Here is a 14556-nt window from a genome sequence, read left to right as displayed (position 1 = left end):
CATACAGAGTTGTTGTTGTTGGTCTTCGAAGGCACCCCCAAAAATGATCTGAAATGCACCTGTGGACAACCATATACACTAGGCCTCCAGCCGCAACCAACCAGCTCGGAGACAACCATACCGTCCGCAGTGCAGCACCACCACCTTCCAGTTAAACCTTGGTTAACTGGAAAGAAATGCCCGCAGCGATAAAAGAAGAAAAGAATTAGCGCAGGGCAGGCATGACTAGGCCCAGAGTGGGAAGAAAGACGTGTCAGGGTTAATGATAGTATTAGGGTTGGTAAAGGATAGCTGGGGGATCTGGTTGGTAGAGGAGAGTGTAGGTGGGGTCTCCTGCACTTTAGGGTGGGGTGTCCTGGGGAGGGGCGTCAGTTGGGAGCTGGACGTGGGAGAGAGAGCTTCCCTCCCGCCCTCCTTGTTTGGTGAGTGTTGTGTTCCTCCTGGGGGGGGGGGGGGTTATTTTGGTTCCTGGGCGGTGGTTGGTCTTTGGAGGCGGTTCTTATCTTGGAGGTACAAAAATGATGTGGGACCCATCGTTGGTATGGTGTGCCCGGGAACATTCCAGTTAACGAAGGTTTAACTGGAAGGTGGTGGTGCTGCACTGCGGACGGTATGGTTGTCTCCGAGCTGGTTGGTTGCGGCTGGAGGCCTAGTGGAATATGGTTGCCCGCAGGTGCATTTCGGATCGTTTTGGGGGTGCCTTCAAAGACCAACGACAACTCTTTATGTTTTCTGTTATAAGGAATGGTTGATGTGTTTAATCTTGATTTGTTAATAAAATTCCGTGTTGGCCATTTTACTCCAAAATTGGTGTTGTGTTTTCTGTAAGTATAGTAAGTAAAGGGGATTGGTATGGAAGGGTAATGGTGGTGTAGTGGGGTCTGGATGAACCTATCTCGGGTGCACTAGTCATGTCCCCGGGCAAACCATACCACCGATGGTTCCCACACCATTATCTGTACCTCAAAGATAAGAACCGCCTCCAAAGACCAACAACCGCCCATGACCGAAATAACCCCCCTTTCCCCCCCGAGAGGGACACAATACTCACTAAAATAGGGAGGGCGGGAGGGAAGCTCTCTCACCAACGTCCAGCTCCAACTGACGCCCCCCCCACCAGGGCACCCCACCCTAAGGTGCGGCAGAGCCCACCCACGCTCTCTCTCTACCAACCAGCACTCCAGCTATACTTTCCAAACCCCCTGGCACTATACTTAACCCTTTCTATTCTCCTTCCCACTCTAGGCCTAGTCATGCCTGCCCTGCGCTAATTTTCTTTTCCTTTTCCGCTACGGGCATTTCTTTCATTGACTTTTTTGGGTGTAGGCGAGGACACAGGGGCCCCATGATCCCTTATTGTCCGAAGCCCCATGAGTTGTCAGTCCACCCCTGGCCTTAAGGAGCTTTAACCCCTAGTTCACATATATGCGGCCGTGTTTTGCACGGACACGAGATCCCATTCTTTTGAATGGACTCCCATGCCCTGTGACACGCAGGGAGGAAGTCCCTGCACCTCTTCTGAAAACGCAGCCCGCATTCCTCTACGCAGGTAATGCAACTGCATGGATTTTTGTACGGATCCGCAGTCGCACCACCCGCACAGATGTGAATCTAGCCTTAATTTAAGGCCCCATTCACAATTTGCAGTGGGGGTGCGGGTGCTACGGACTGCCAGAGGGGTGACACCAGTTTTGCCAGCCTTTCAGAAATGTACGAACAGTCTGTAAATTTTAAACCCATTTATGGATTGTCCTTAAATGTCCGTTAAGGAAAGCCGCCGTCCATTAAAAATATGGCCATGGGACGAGACGTTCGAACTGCACTGGGGAAGGGGTGACACCAAGACTTTTTTTCAGTGGGATCGTGGGGAAATGCAGTTCCAGCACCTCCAGTACTGAATGTATGTAATGGCAAGGGGTGCCGGGGTGTACTGAAGGGTCTATTGATGTTGGTTTCTGGGGGAGCTATTGTTGCTGGACAGGATCTATTTTTACTGGGGAGGTCTATTGTTGCTGGTGGGGAAGGAACTTATGTTGCTGGGGTCAATTGTTGCTTGAAGGGATGTACTCATAAGGGAGAGTTCTACTGTTGCTGGCATCTGGGTAGTCTATCAAAGCTGGCTGCTGGGAGATCTATTGTTGCTGCTGGCACAGCACTTTACACACATTCACATCAGTCCCTGGGGAGTTCCAGCACCTATTCTCTGAGGAAAAAAAGCCCTGGGTGACACCATGTTTTACCGCAACAGGTGGTGTCAGCCCTAGTGAGGCCTCTGACAACGTGCTAAAAATGCACTAAAAAAAGATCCTCTCTTGCAGTATCATTAATTCCTAATGTCACCCCAAACACGGGGAACAGCCACGCATTTTGCTGCATGGAAAAACATGTGAAAACACGCCAAAACGTGTGAGTCACTGCAAAAAAAAAAAGGTACAGGAGTTACTTTGTTGCATTTGTTGCATGTAGGGCAGTTTACTGTTTCAGTTATGATAGGACAGAGTCAGTGATTGGTATGGATCACTGACTTTCCATTCAGAAAAGGAAGGGGCAGGAATATTATACATTGACTGGCCCTTCCCTTCTCTCCAGCCTGACAGATCTGACAGATTCCCCAGCAGCAGCCAGCGGGAGAGGGGATGAGGGAACCCAGCAGAGCTGTGGGGGACAAGAGGGTAGCCAGGAAAGAGCACAGGTGGCTGAAGAGCAGGGGGGTGGTCCGATAAAGAACTCAAGGGGGCTAGAGAGTACATGGGGGGGTGGGGCAGCAGAAAAAAAGCTGGATAGTAGGAACTGGGACGGCTGCATATAGAGGAACCAATCTCTCCATGTTCCTCCTGCAGCCCCTGAATGCCCACCTCTCCTCCTCTCTCCCGCAGACATTCAACAGGAGGAACATGGAGAGATCAGTTCCTCTTTATGCAGCTGCTCCTCCTATCCAGGTGTACAGGGGAGGAACACAGGCCCCTTGCAGCAGAGGGCCAAGTCACAAATACGACCCCTGCGGGCAGGGGCGGACTGACCATTTGGAAACTCGGGTACTGCCTGAGGGCCCGGGGTCAGTAGGGGGCCCCATGAGATGCCCCTGGTACCTTTTTAATAGGCTTTTTTTACTTTGGGCAAGGACACAGGGGCCCCATGATCCCCTATTGCCCGGGGGCCCCATGAGTTGTCAGTCTGCCCCTGCCTGCGGGTGCATCCCCTGGTCTCTCTCTCACATGCACACTATACAATTTTCTGTTCAATTTCTGACCAATTTCCTTTAGATTTACCTTCAACCATGCAGCGCAAGGGCCGGCCTAATTGGATACAACCGAAAGTTTTGTTTAGGTTTGACTTCATATTATATGGTTTTTGGTAAATCTAAAGCAAAATTCTCAAGAAAATTGTATAATGTATAGCCAGCCTTAGATAGGAGCCAATTAACCCACCAGCATGTCTTTGGAGCATGGGAGGAAACCAGAGGTAACCCACACAAGCACAGGGAGAACGTGCAAACTCCATGCAGATAATTTCCTGGCTGGGATTAAAACCACAGACCCAAGATAGAGGTGCTAACCACTAAGCCACTATATATATATATATATACACTCAAGTGAAGATGCTGCAAGAGAAATGTGTTACAGGAGACTGTGTGGACTCTATGAGCATCTGAGAAGTTCTGTGAACTTTTTATGAATTTTTATGTTTCTGTTTTTATATTTGGCATTTTATTTGTTGGTTGTTATGCCAGAGCCTCTATTGTGCTTTTAAGTTATCGAATCTGACAGTTGTATGAGGGGGAGACATGGAGTGGGGTCTAATCTGGATGTAGGCAGTACCTGAGGTCAGTGGTGTATTCAGGTTTTGTGCTGCCCTAGGAAACACAAAAATTGGATGCCCCCCCTCCCCGGTGGAGAGAGCCTGACACAGACCAACACCAGACCTACTCCCCAACCATCATGGAGAGAGCCTGACAGTGACCAACAACACCCCTGCCCCAATCCCCATCCATGGAGAAAGCCTGTCAGTGATTAACAACACCCCTGTCCAGGGGTGGACTGACAACTCATGGGGCCCCCGAGCAATAGGGGATCAGGTCCTCGCCCACACTCATACCACACCCAAAAAAGCCTATGATAGGTACCAGGGGCATCTCATGGGGCCCCCTACTGACCCCGGGCCCTCAAGCAGCGCCCGAGTTCCCAAATGGTCAGTCCACCCCTGCCCCATGCCCCCCCCCCCACCCGAGCGAGCTTTCCTTCACAGCTCTGGCTATCTGCAGGAATAACAGTTGGGCTCTGCATACACCATCAAGCAGCCCACAGCCTCTCTCGGATCCCACCTGATCCCCATGTCCCTTCTTCCGGGGGGGGGCATTGCTGCCCCTCTAAAAAAAATGCTGCCCTAGGCAAATGCCTTGTTTGCCTTGTAGTAAATACGCCCCTGTCTGAGGTCCATGTACTGCTAATATGGCCTTCTAGGGTAGCATACTTAGAAACGTAGAAGAGGGTGGCAGAAAAAAGTGGTCCATCAGATCTGCCCCATTCTTCTTTTATTTAGTAGGTTTTTTATTTGTCTGAATATAGATCTATGTTTGTCTCAAGCATGTTTAAATCTACTAACTGTTGACTGACTCATACCCAGGGGCGGACTGACCATTTGGAAACTGGGGCACTGCCCAAGGGCCTGGGGTCAGTAGGGGGCCCCATGAGATGCCCCTGGTACCTTTTTCATAGGCTTTTTTGAGTTTGTGCAAGGACACAGGGGCCCCATGATCCCTTATTGCCCGGGGGCCCCATGAGTTGTCAGTCCGCCCCTGTTCATACCTCTGCTGGAAGTCTATTGAATACTTCATTTGAGTTTGATATATCCGACCTACATTACATTTACAAGAAACTTACCTAAGCACTTTAAGTCTTTTGGACTTTTGCCCTTAAAGATAAAGGTAGCCAAAAATAGCTCTACCCTGTCCTGATACAAGCATTGCTCATGGCTACTGGAAGAGGACTAGTCTAAGTAGGGTTTCCTGGGGGTGTTAACCCGAACATTGGAAGAGCTTATCACACGCTGTAGCTGAAAACCCTAAAAGCAAGCAAGCATGGACCTTTCCTTTTCTAAAAAAAAAGTTGTGCCGGTTTGGTTTCTGCTTTTTGGAAGTTACAATACAGAAGGTCCCAGCTGGTTTACCAATGGGCAGATATCTCATCACCTTATGTTCACAGGGAGACTTTGCCTTGGCTATGGTACCCTTAACCCATAACCACCAATGGATAATCATTTTTCATTATTCCAAGAGCTCTGAATAAATAAAAGCTGTACTCTGATTGGCCACTGTGGATTGCTAACTGAAAATCATTGCTTTCTGCACACACCGAATAAATAAGTCAAAATTCTAAGTTAAAACCGCAGAAAAAAATTACTTCTCCAAGGCACAGGAGAATGTGATTTCATTTTTGAGCTGCAGAAAACATATGCACATGAAAATGATAGTAAGCGCTGATAACGCTGCGGAAAACACTTCATGATTGGACAGACATGAAACAGTTTCTGGTAAACACTATTAGCATATTAAAGAAAAAATAATGTAGTTACAATTTACCAGAAAGCGACCTCTGAGTTCCAGAAAACATACATTTTACTGTATCATATTATTATGTACCAAACCCTGAATAACAACTTATTTCACGAAACCTGAATTTGGGAGGGCTCACTCTGAACGTGAACGCCCTTATATGACATTTAATAGAACCTTCCGACTGCTGAAAGCCTCAAGGTCAACTTAACCCAAAGCTCACATTTCAATTTTGGATGGTCACTGGTGGGTCGCGTCACACAATGGTCTCTTATATATTTCAGAGACTTTGGTAAGGAGACTTTGTCACAAAACTTTATGTGTCTTTAACAAACTCGTGCAGACTCCACCTCCGCAACATCGCTTAAATCCGCACGTTCCTAACCCCAGAAACCACTAAACAGCTCATCCACTCCCTCATCATATCACGACTCGACTACTGCAACTCCCTCCTCACTGGCCTGCCTCGCCGCTGGCTATCCCCGCTTCAGTCCATCCTGAATACGGCTGCCAGACTCATTCACCTTTCCAACCGCTCCATCTCCGCCACCCCCCTCTGCCAATCCCTCCACTGGCTTCCGATTGCGCAACGGATCAAATTCAAAATCCTAACACTGGCGTACAAAGCTGTCCACCATACTGCCCCGAACTACATCACTGACCTAATATCCAAGTACCACCCAGCACGCACACTCCGCTCCTCACAAGACCTCCTTCTCTCTAGTTCCCTGGTCTCCTCCTCCCATGCCCGCCTCCAGGACTTCTCCAGGGTGTCACCCATCCTCTGGAACTCCCTGCCCCAACCCATCAGATTATCACCTACTCTCCTCTCCTTTAGGCGCACCCTGAAAACCCATCTCTTCAGGGAAGCCTACCCCACCCCCTGCTAACCTGCCGACCTCCTCCACTCTTCCTACCACTCCATCCCCCACAGCTATCTCCTCCTGTACCACTATCCCCTCCCTCCTAGATTGTAAGCTCCAAAGAGCAGGACCCTCAATCCCCTCATGTTTTGTATTGTATTGGTATTGTTCTGTCACATATTCTGTCCCCCTTTGTAATGTACAGCGCTGAGCGAACTATTGGCGCTTTATAAATACTGTATAATAATAATAATAATAATGTCTCTGCCCAACCCTACACCCCTGGAAGGTAACATGGGCTCCTTCAAGGTTTGAGGTCTAAATGACAGCTTAATTTTTTCTCACTGCACAATGAGTGATGGGTCGGTGACTCTTGTGCTTTCCAGGCTACTTTGCTGCAAGCTGACACCAGGTCATGGCCCTCAGGTTTGCTCCATCATGGGAGCACAGGAGCAGGATGGCTATGTTGAGGAGACAAGATAGGATAAGGCAGGAGGTCGGTGTCCAAGCAGAGGTCAGGGTAGGCAGCAGGAATGAATAGTTAATGTCTAGACAGAGGCCAAGGCAGGCATCAAGCATAAGAATAGTTGAGGTCCAAACAGAGGTTGAGGCAGGTGGAAGACAAAGCCAAAAGCAAAAATGGGCAACAAAGACTGAATATGAGAGCAGAGTCAGGCAATCAGGATCAGCAATGAGCAGGGGTGGACTGACAACTCATGGGGCCCCCGGGCAATAGGGGATCATGGAGCCCCTGTGTCCTTGCCCAAACTGAAAAAATCTTATGAAAAAGGTACCAGGGGCATCTCATGGGGCCCCCTATTGACCCCCGGCCCTCGGGCAGTGCCCGAGTTTCCAAATGGTCAGTCCGCCCCTGGCAATGAGTAAACAAAACAACAGCAATGTCACACAGGGTAGGTAGTAATACACAGCATCAGCCACCAGAAAGGAGGATGTTTAAATAGCCTCCAAGCCAATGAGTACACCTGGCACAAGGCACACATACCAATGTACGCTACTGCATGCGCACAGTCATGTATGACCAGCCAGGGGCGTATTTACCACAAGGCAAACAAGGCATTTGCCTAGGGTGGCATTTTTCAGGGGGGGCAGCACTGTCCCCCTGGAAGAAGAGATGGAAGAAGGGACACACGCAACATGGCGACCAGGTGGGATCCGAAAGAGACTGCAGGCTGCTTGATGGTGTATGCAGAGCCCGACTCTTTTTCCTGGGGATGTCCGGAGTTGTGAAAGTGAGTGTCTTGCTCTCTCTTGCCAGGGGGGGCAGCTGGTGTATGGGGGGTGGCGATGGTAGCAGAAAGTGGTGTTGGTCAGTGTTATTCTCTCTTTGCTGAGAGGGAGGGGGGGTGGTGTTGGTCATGTCAGTCTCCCTCTGTGGGGGGAGGGGTGATGGTGTTGGTCAGTGTCAGTCTCTCTTTGCGGGGAGATAGGGGGTGGTGGTGTTGGTCAGTGTCAGTTTCTGGGGGGGGGGGATGTTGGTCAATGTCAGTCTCTCTCCGTGGAGGGGAGGAGGGGTGGTGTTGGTTGGTGTCAGTCTCTCTCCATGGGGGGGTGGCGTTGGTCAGTGGTGTCAATCTCTCTCCACGGTTGGTGTTGGTCGGTGTCAGTCTCTCTCTGTATGGGGGGAGGGGGGTTGTTTGGTGTCAGGCCAATTTTTGTGGTGCCTAGGGCATCGCAAAACCTAAATACACCACTGTGACCAGCCATAGCCTTAAGTCCACGAAGGACCATACTCTTGGCTATGCATACATGGATGTACTGTAACAACTGCACAACCATTACGAAGGTGATATCTGGAACGGGATCCCCCAAAAATGTGTTAGTTCAACTGGTGGTCCATACAACCCATTTGGTGCTACTAGCAAGTTCAGGGGGTACTTCTGTTGCCTAGACATTTGGAAACTTGGGCACTGCCCGGAGGCCCGGGGTCAGTAGGGGGCCCCATGAGATGCCCCTGGTACCTTTTTCATAGGCTTTTTTGAGTTTAGGCAAGGATACATGGGCCCCATGATCCCCTATTGAGGGCCCAGGATCAGTAGGGGGCCCCATGAGATGCCCCTGGTATCTTTTTAATAGGCTTTTTTGAGTTTGGGCAAGGACACAGGGGCCCCATGATCCCCTATTGCTCGGGGGCCCCATGAGTTGTCAGTCCACCCCTGTAAGGTACACAACATTACTGGAGGTGCAGCTGTATGATCCGGAGATATTGAAGATCCCTTTTGAGTGTCTGACACTTTTTGATGGCTTGATTTGGTGGCCCAGTTTGCAGCGTATTTTATTGCAGGGTTTGCTTCCATTATTTGTGACATCATTATCAGAATGAAGTTTCCTACTGATTAGTTTATTTCTGAGGTTGCGGGGTTGTCTGAAGGCCAGTATTGGGGGTTGCTGGAATATTTCTTTCAGAGTTCCATCCTCTGTTATGATGGGTTGTAAATCTTTGATTATTTTTCTTCTTCCTTCTAGTGCTGGGTTGTAGGTGGTTACTAGAGGTACACGGTTGTTGGTTTTTTTCTCCTTGTACTGAAGTAGAGTTTCTCTTCGGGTCCTCAAGGCTGTGTTGTGTCTTATCTCTGTTCTCTTTTTTTTTTTTTCCATCCCCTACATCTCTTCTAACATTCTGCTAAACATTTGTGTTCAGTACTGCTTGGACCTGAAGAAGTGGACATTCCTCGAAGGCTTGTCCTCAAAATTGTATGTTAGTGCAAATAAAAAAAGTATCACGGACAGTACTCAATAAATTACGTTGAATTTGTACATTTATCTCCCAGTTTCAACTTCACAATCAACCACATTTTGGTGGTTGATCTAACTCCTGGATGGTAGATTGCTTAGTTTCTGGTGATTAGCAATTGAATGTGCCATTCCCGAATGAGGACAAGTGGTTGACATTGAATGAAAATTGCCACTTTGGTCAGGGCTAAAAATAGAATCTAAACACAGGTTTGTCAAGTATTATATGTCACCTGGGGCAGATAGAGTGTAGGAAGCTTTAAGTGTATGTATAGGCAATGTTTTCTTTAGTTTTGGATAGAGTTTAGTTAACGGCTCATGTACACGGGGCGTTTGGAAAACTCTTCTGAACCGATGGAAACTGACTGCTAGAAAACGTAGGTTAAAAAATGTCAGTTTAGATGCGTTTGCGTTTATCCGTGTTTAGCCTTGTTTGCTTTTAGAAGCGTTTTTAAAAGATAACCTCAGGAAACCCCCACAAATGCCCAGAATACACTGAAAAATAGTAAATAATTAACTATTTCAGACATTTTGAGAGGAATAGAGAGAGCAGAAGCAGAGAGAGCAGTATGTGTTGAGATGACCTGTCTTTTCTAGTTGTATTCACTATGGATCCCATCATTATTATTATTATTATACAGTATTTATAAAGCGCCAATAGTTCGCTCAGCGCTGTACGTTACATCATCATGAGCATAATGCGGCGCGTTCTACTATTGTTTCCTTCACGTGAAACCTGGAACTGACTGCGCTGGTGTATCGGGTCCATTTGAATACATGGGAAACGCTTTGCATGCATTTTTGATGAAGCAAAAAGGCTCCGGACAGCATCTGGATATGGACCTGTCAAAAACACGTCTTAACGCAAATGTTTGTAAACGCGGTTCAACGCAAACATTTGTAAACGCGGTTAACTGTGTTTACAAACATTTGGCATTTGAAACGTCGGTAAAATCTACTCCTGAATATAATTTTGGTGTGTTCAAGAAAACGACTGTAAACTCATTTGCTTGTAAACTACGATATGTACATGGACACATAGGAAAACATTAGGGAGAGTTCAGGGGCCAGGGGCGGACTGACAACTCATGGGGCCCCCGGGCAATAGGGGATCATGGGGCCCCTGTGTCCCTGCCCAAACTCAAAAAAGCCTATGAAAAAGATACCAGGGGCATCTCATGGGGCCCCCTACTGACCCGGGCCCTCGGGCAGTGCCCGAGTTTCCAAATGGTCAGTCCGCCCCTGTCAGGGGCTGCTGGAAAAAACGCTGAACAGCTCCTGAAGTCAGTTTATCAGCTGCAGTCAGGGGCGGACTGACAACTCATGGGGCCCAATGGCAACAGGGGATCATGGGGCCCCTGTGTCCTTGCCCACACTCAAACCACACCCAAAAAAGCCCATGAAAGGTACCAGGGACATCTCATGGGGCCCCCTACTGACCCAGGACCCTCGGGCGGTGCCTGAGTTCCCCAATGGTCAGTCCGCCCCTGGCTGCAGTGTACATGAGCCCTAAAACTCCTGTTTATTTTTTTGCTGTTTGTATCCCATTGAAGAGATTTCCCTTTATTTCCTGTTAAGTTGCATCAAAGCTAAATTGGCAATGTTTGGCTAATTCCGTTTCAATGGGTGTCTGTCTCTGCATCATCTAGATTGCTGACAGCAAAATGGAACACAGGGCTGCATTTCAGTTCCCTACACCTGTTTTTCCAGTTATGGGGTCTGCAATGACAGATTAGATAACCCCCCTTCCCCCCCACCACCACCACCCTTAGTAGCCATGTAGAGTTTTTTCTTTGTTCATGAATTAGACATAAAAGGAAAAATTCCCATGAACACCAAAAGGCATATTGGCCATGCAAGCTGGAGGCATGAAGAAGTGTGGTTTGGCCTGACTGGGTGGGTTTCTATTGAACTTACACAATGAGTGGCCCATTGCTAGGGTGTGGTGGGTGAGGCTGCATTCAGTAGTCCTCCGATGTCTAGCTCTCCCAGACTCGCTGTCCACTTGTGTCTTCTATTCAGTATAGAGAACATCTTAGAGTCGGAGGTGAATTCTGGATGATGGTGTGGAAATACACCGGTTATTATATCTAAGTAAGCGCGGCCGTAGGCAGACGTGAACCGGAATTGACGTACGTGGAAGTGCGGTCTGTGTTTTGTGGCTCCAAATGATTTCAATGGCGTTTTTTATATATTATTATTATTATACAGTATTTATAAAGCACCAACAGTTCGCTCAGCGCTGTACATTACAAAGGGGGACAGAACATGTGACAGAACAATACCAATACAATACAAAACATGAGGGGATCGAGGGCCCTGCTCTTTCGAGTTTACAATCTAGGAGGGAGGGGATGGTGGCACAGGAGGAGATAGCTGTGGGGGATGGAGTGGTAGGAAGAGTGGAGGAGGTCGGCAGGTTAGCAGGGGGTGGGGTAGGCTTCCCTGAAGAGATGGGTTTTCAGGGTGCGCCTAAAAGAGAGGAGAGTAGGTGATAATCTGATGGGTTGGGGCAGGGAGTTCCAGAGGATGGGTGACACCCCGGAGAAGTCTATATATGTGTACATTTCTTTTAATTAATTCCGATTGTGCAACGGATCAAATTTAAAATCCTAACATTGACGTACAAAGCCGTCCACCATACTGCCCCGTACTACATCACTGACCTAATATCCAAGTACCACCCAACACACACACTCCGCTCCTCACAAGACCTCCTTCTCTCTAGTTCCCTGGTCTCCTCCTCCCATGACCGCCTCCAGGACTTCTCCAGGGAGTCACCCATCCTCTGGAACTCCCTGCCCCAACCCATCAGATTATCACCTACTCTTCTCTCCTTTAGGCGCACCCTGAAAACCCATCTCTTCAGGGAAGCCTACCCCACCCCCTGCTAACCTGCCGACCTCCTCCACTCTTCCTACCACCCCATCCCCCACAGCTATCTCCTCCTGTGCCACCACCCCCTCCCTCCTAGATTGTAAGCTCGAAAGAGCAGGGCCCTCAATCCCCTCGTGTATTGTATTGTATTGGTATTGTTCTGTCACATGTTCTGTCCCCCTTTGTAATGTACAGCGCTGAGCAAACTATTGGCGCTTTATAAATACTGTATAATAATAATAATAATTCACTTATTGGAACATACTGCACTATTGGAGATTCCTCTGTTTCCTCTGCATGAGTGTAGGAGATTATTATTATACAGGATTTATATAGCGCCAACAGTTTGCTCAGCGCTTTACAAAATGAAGGCAGACATTACAGTTACAATACAATTTGGTAGGAGAGGAAACAGAGGACCTGGCTCACAGAGCTTACAATCTAGGAGGAAGGGTTGAGTGATACAAAAGGTAATAGCTGTGGGGGGGATGAGCTGATGGAGGAAATAAATGGCGGTTTACTAGGTAGAAGCAGGATAGACTTCTTTAAAGAGAAAGGTTTTCAGGGATCGTCTAAAGGTGGATAGATTAGGAAACAGCCAGACAGATTGGGTTAGAGAATTCCATAGGATGGGAGAAGCTCGGGAGAAGTCCTGGAGGCGAGCATGGGAGGAGGTGACACGGGAACTAGAGAGCAGAAGGTCTTGGGAGGATCGAAGAGAGTGGTTTGGTTGATATTTTGAGACCAGGTTGGGGATGTAGCTGGGGGCAGAGTTGTGGATGGCTTTGTAGAGAGATTTGATCCCAAGCGACCCTTAAAGGGACCAATGTTTTCTCTAGTTTGGAGATCAAGGAAATGGAAAGAGGGCACCCAGTGGTTCTAAAATGGTGGATGATCAGGAGAGTGGAGGAACCCTAATTTATTAATTATCTTAAGCGCATTCAAATTTTCATAAGGTGAGAGTTCTGTGAGCACTGAGGTGACACAATCTGCATGTTTTGATTTTCTCAAACTTGTCGGTCACTTTTTGTTTATAGGGCAAAAAAATAAAAACCGCACAGGAGATCAAATACCACCAAATGAAAGCACTATTGGTGGAGAAAAAAGGGTGTAAATTTCATTTGGGTGCAGCGTTACGTGACTGCGCAATTGTCAGTTAAAGTAACGCAGCGCCGTATCACAACAAATGGCCTTCTCAGGAAGGGGGGGAAATCCTCTGGAGGGCGAGGGGTTAATTCATTTATTTGACAAGAATAGTCATTTATTTTGATCATTGAAATTTGTAATTCTCAAGTGCTGAATGACCCTGGCGTTAACATGCGTTTAGACGTATTTACACGTGTCAAGCATTTTTTCTGCCAAGACGCTGCTGTTCCTGGAAGTGCTGGCTATGGGAATTTTCTGCCTCTACACTCCTCTAAACACCTATGTGTGCATGGACACATAGACTAACATGGAGGGGCGTTCAGAGGCAGAAAAAAACAAAACTTGTGACCAGGGGCGGACTGACCATTTGGAAACTCGGGCACTGCCCGAGGGCCCGGGGTCAGTAGGGGGCCCCATGAGATGCCCCTGGTACCTTTTTATAGGCTTTTTTGAGTTTGGGCAAGGACACAGGGGCCCCATGATCACCTATTGCCCGGGGGCCCCATGAGTTGTCAGTCCGCCCCTGCGTGTGACGCTCCTAACAGCAGTGATAAAACTTGGGGTTTCAAAAGTGGAGGTTTTTTTTGGGTTTTTTGGAACAGGTTAAAAAATACACTGAATCCGGGATTTGTTTTGGTGTTGCAGAACTGCAGAATCTATTGATATCACCCAATCATAGGCCATGCTTGTTCATGTCTATTCTAAATTTATATATGACACCAAGGATGAGGCACTATTCCTCCCACTGGCACCAATGATTGGGCATTATCCTTCCCACTGATATCAAGGATGGGACACTATTCTTCCCACTGATGCAAAGAATGGGGCACTGCTTCTCCTAGTGACACCAACAATGGGGCACTATTCCTCCTAGTGGCACTTATGATGTGACACTATTCCTCCCTCTGACACCAATGATGGGGCACCATTCCTCCCTCTGACACCAATGATGGAGAACCATTCCTCCCTCTGACACCAATGATGGGGCACCATTCCTCCCTCTGACAGCAACAATGGGGCACCATTCCTCCCTGCGACACCAATGATGGGGCACTATCAGGGGCGGACTGACAACTCATGGGGCCCCTGGGCAATAGGGGATCATGGGGCCCCTGTGTCCTTGCACAAGCTCAAAAAAGCCTATGAAAAAGGTACCAGGGACATCTCATGGGGCCCCCTACTGACCTTGGGCCCTCGGGCAGTGCCCAAGTTTCCAAATGGTCAGTCCGCCCCTGGGCACTATTCCTCCCACTCGCAACAATGATGGGGCACTATTCCTCCCACTGACACCAATGATGGGGCATTATTCTTCCCACTGACACCAAGGAGGGGGCATTATCCTTCCAACTGGTACCAAGGATAGGACAC

The sequence above is a fragment of the Staurois parvus genome, unplaced genomic scaffold (genome assembly GCF_062004578.1).
Source record: "Staurois parvus isolate SC_StPar_1 unplaced genomic scaffold, SC_StPar_1.0 ptg000290l, whole genome shotgun sequence".
Taxonomy (NCBI): Eukaryota; Metazoa; Chordata; class Amphibia; order Anura; family Ranidae; genus Staurois; species Staurois parvus.
Note: the sequence above shows the minus strand (reverse complement) of the source record.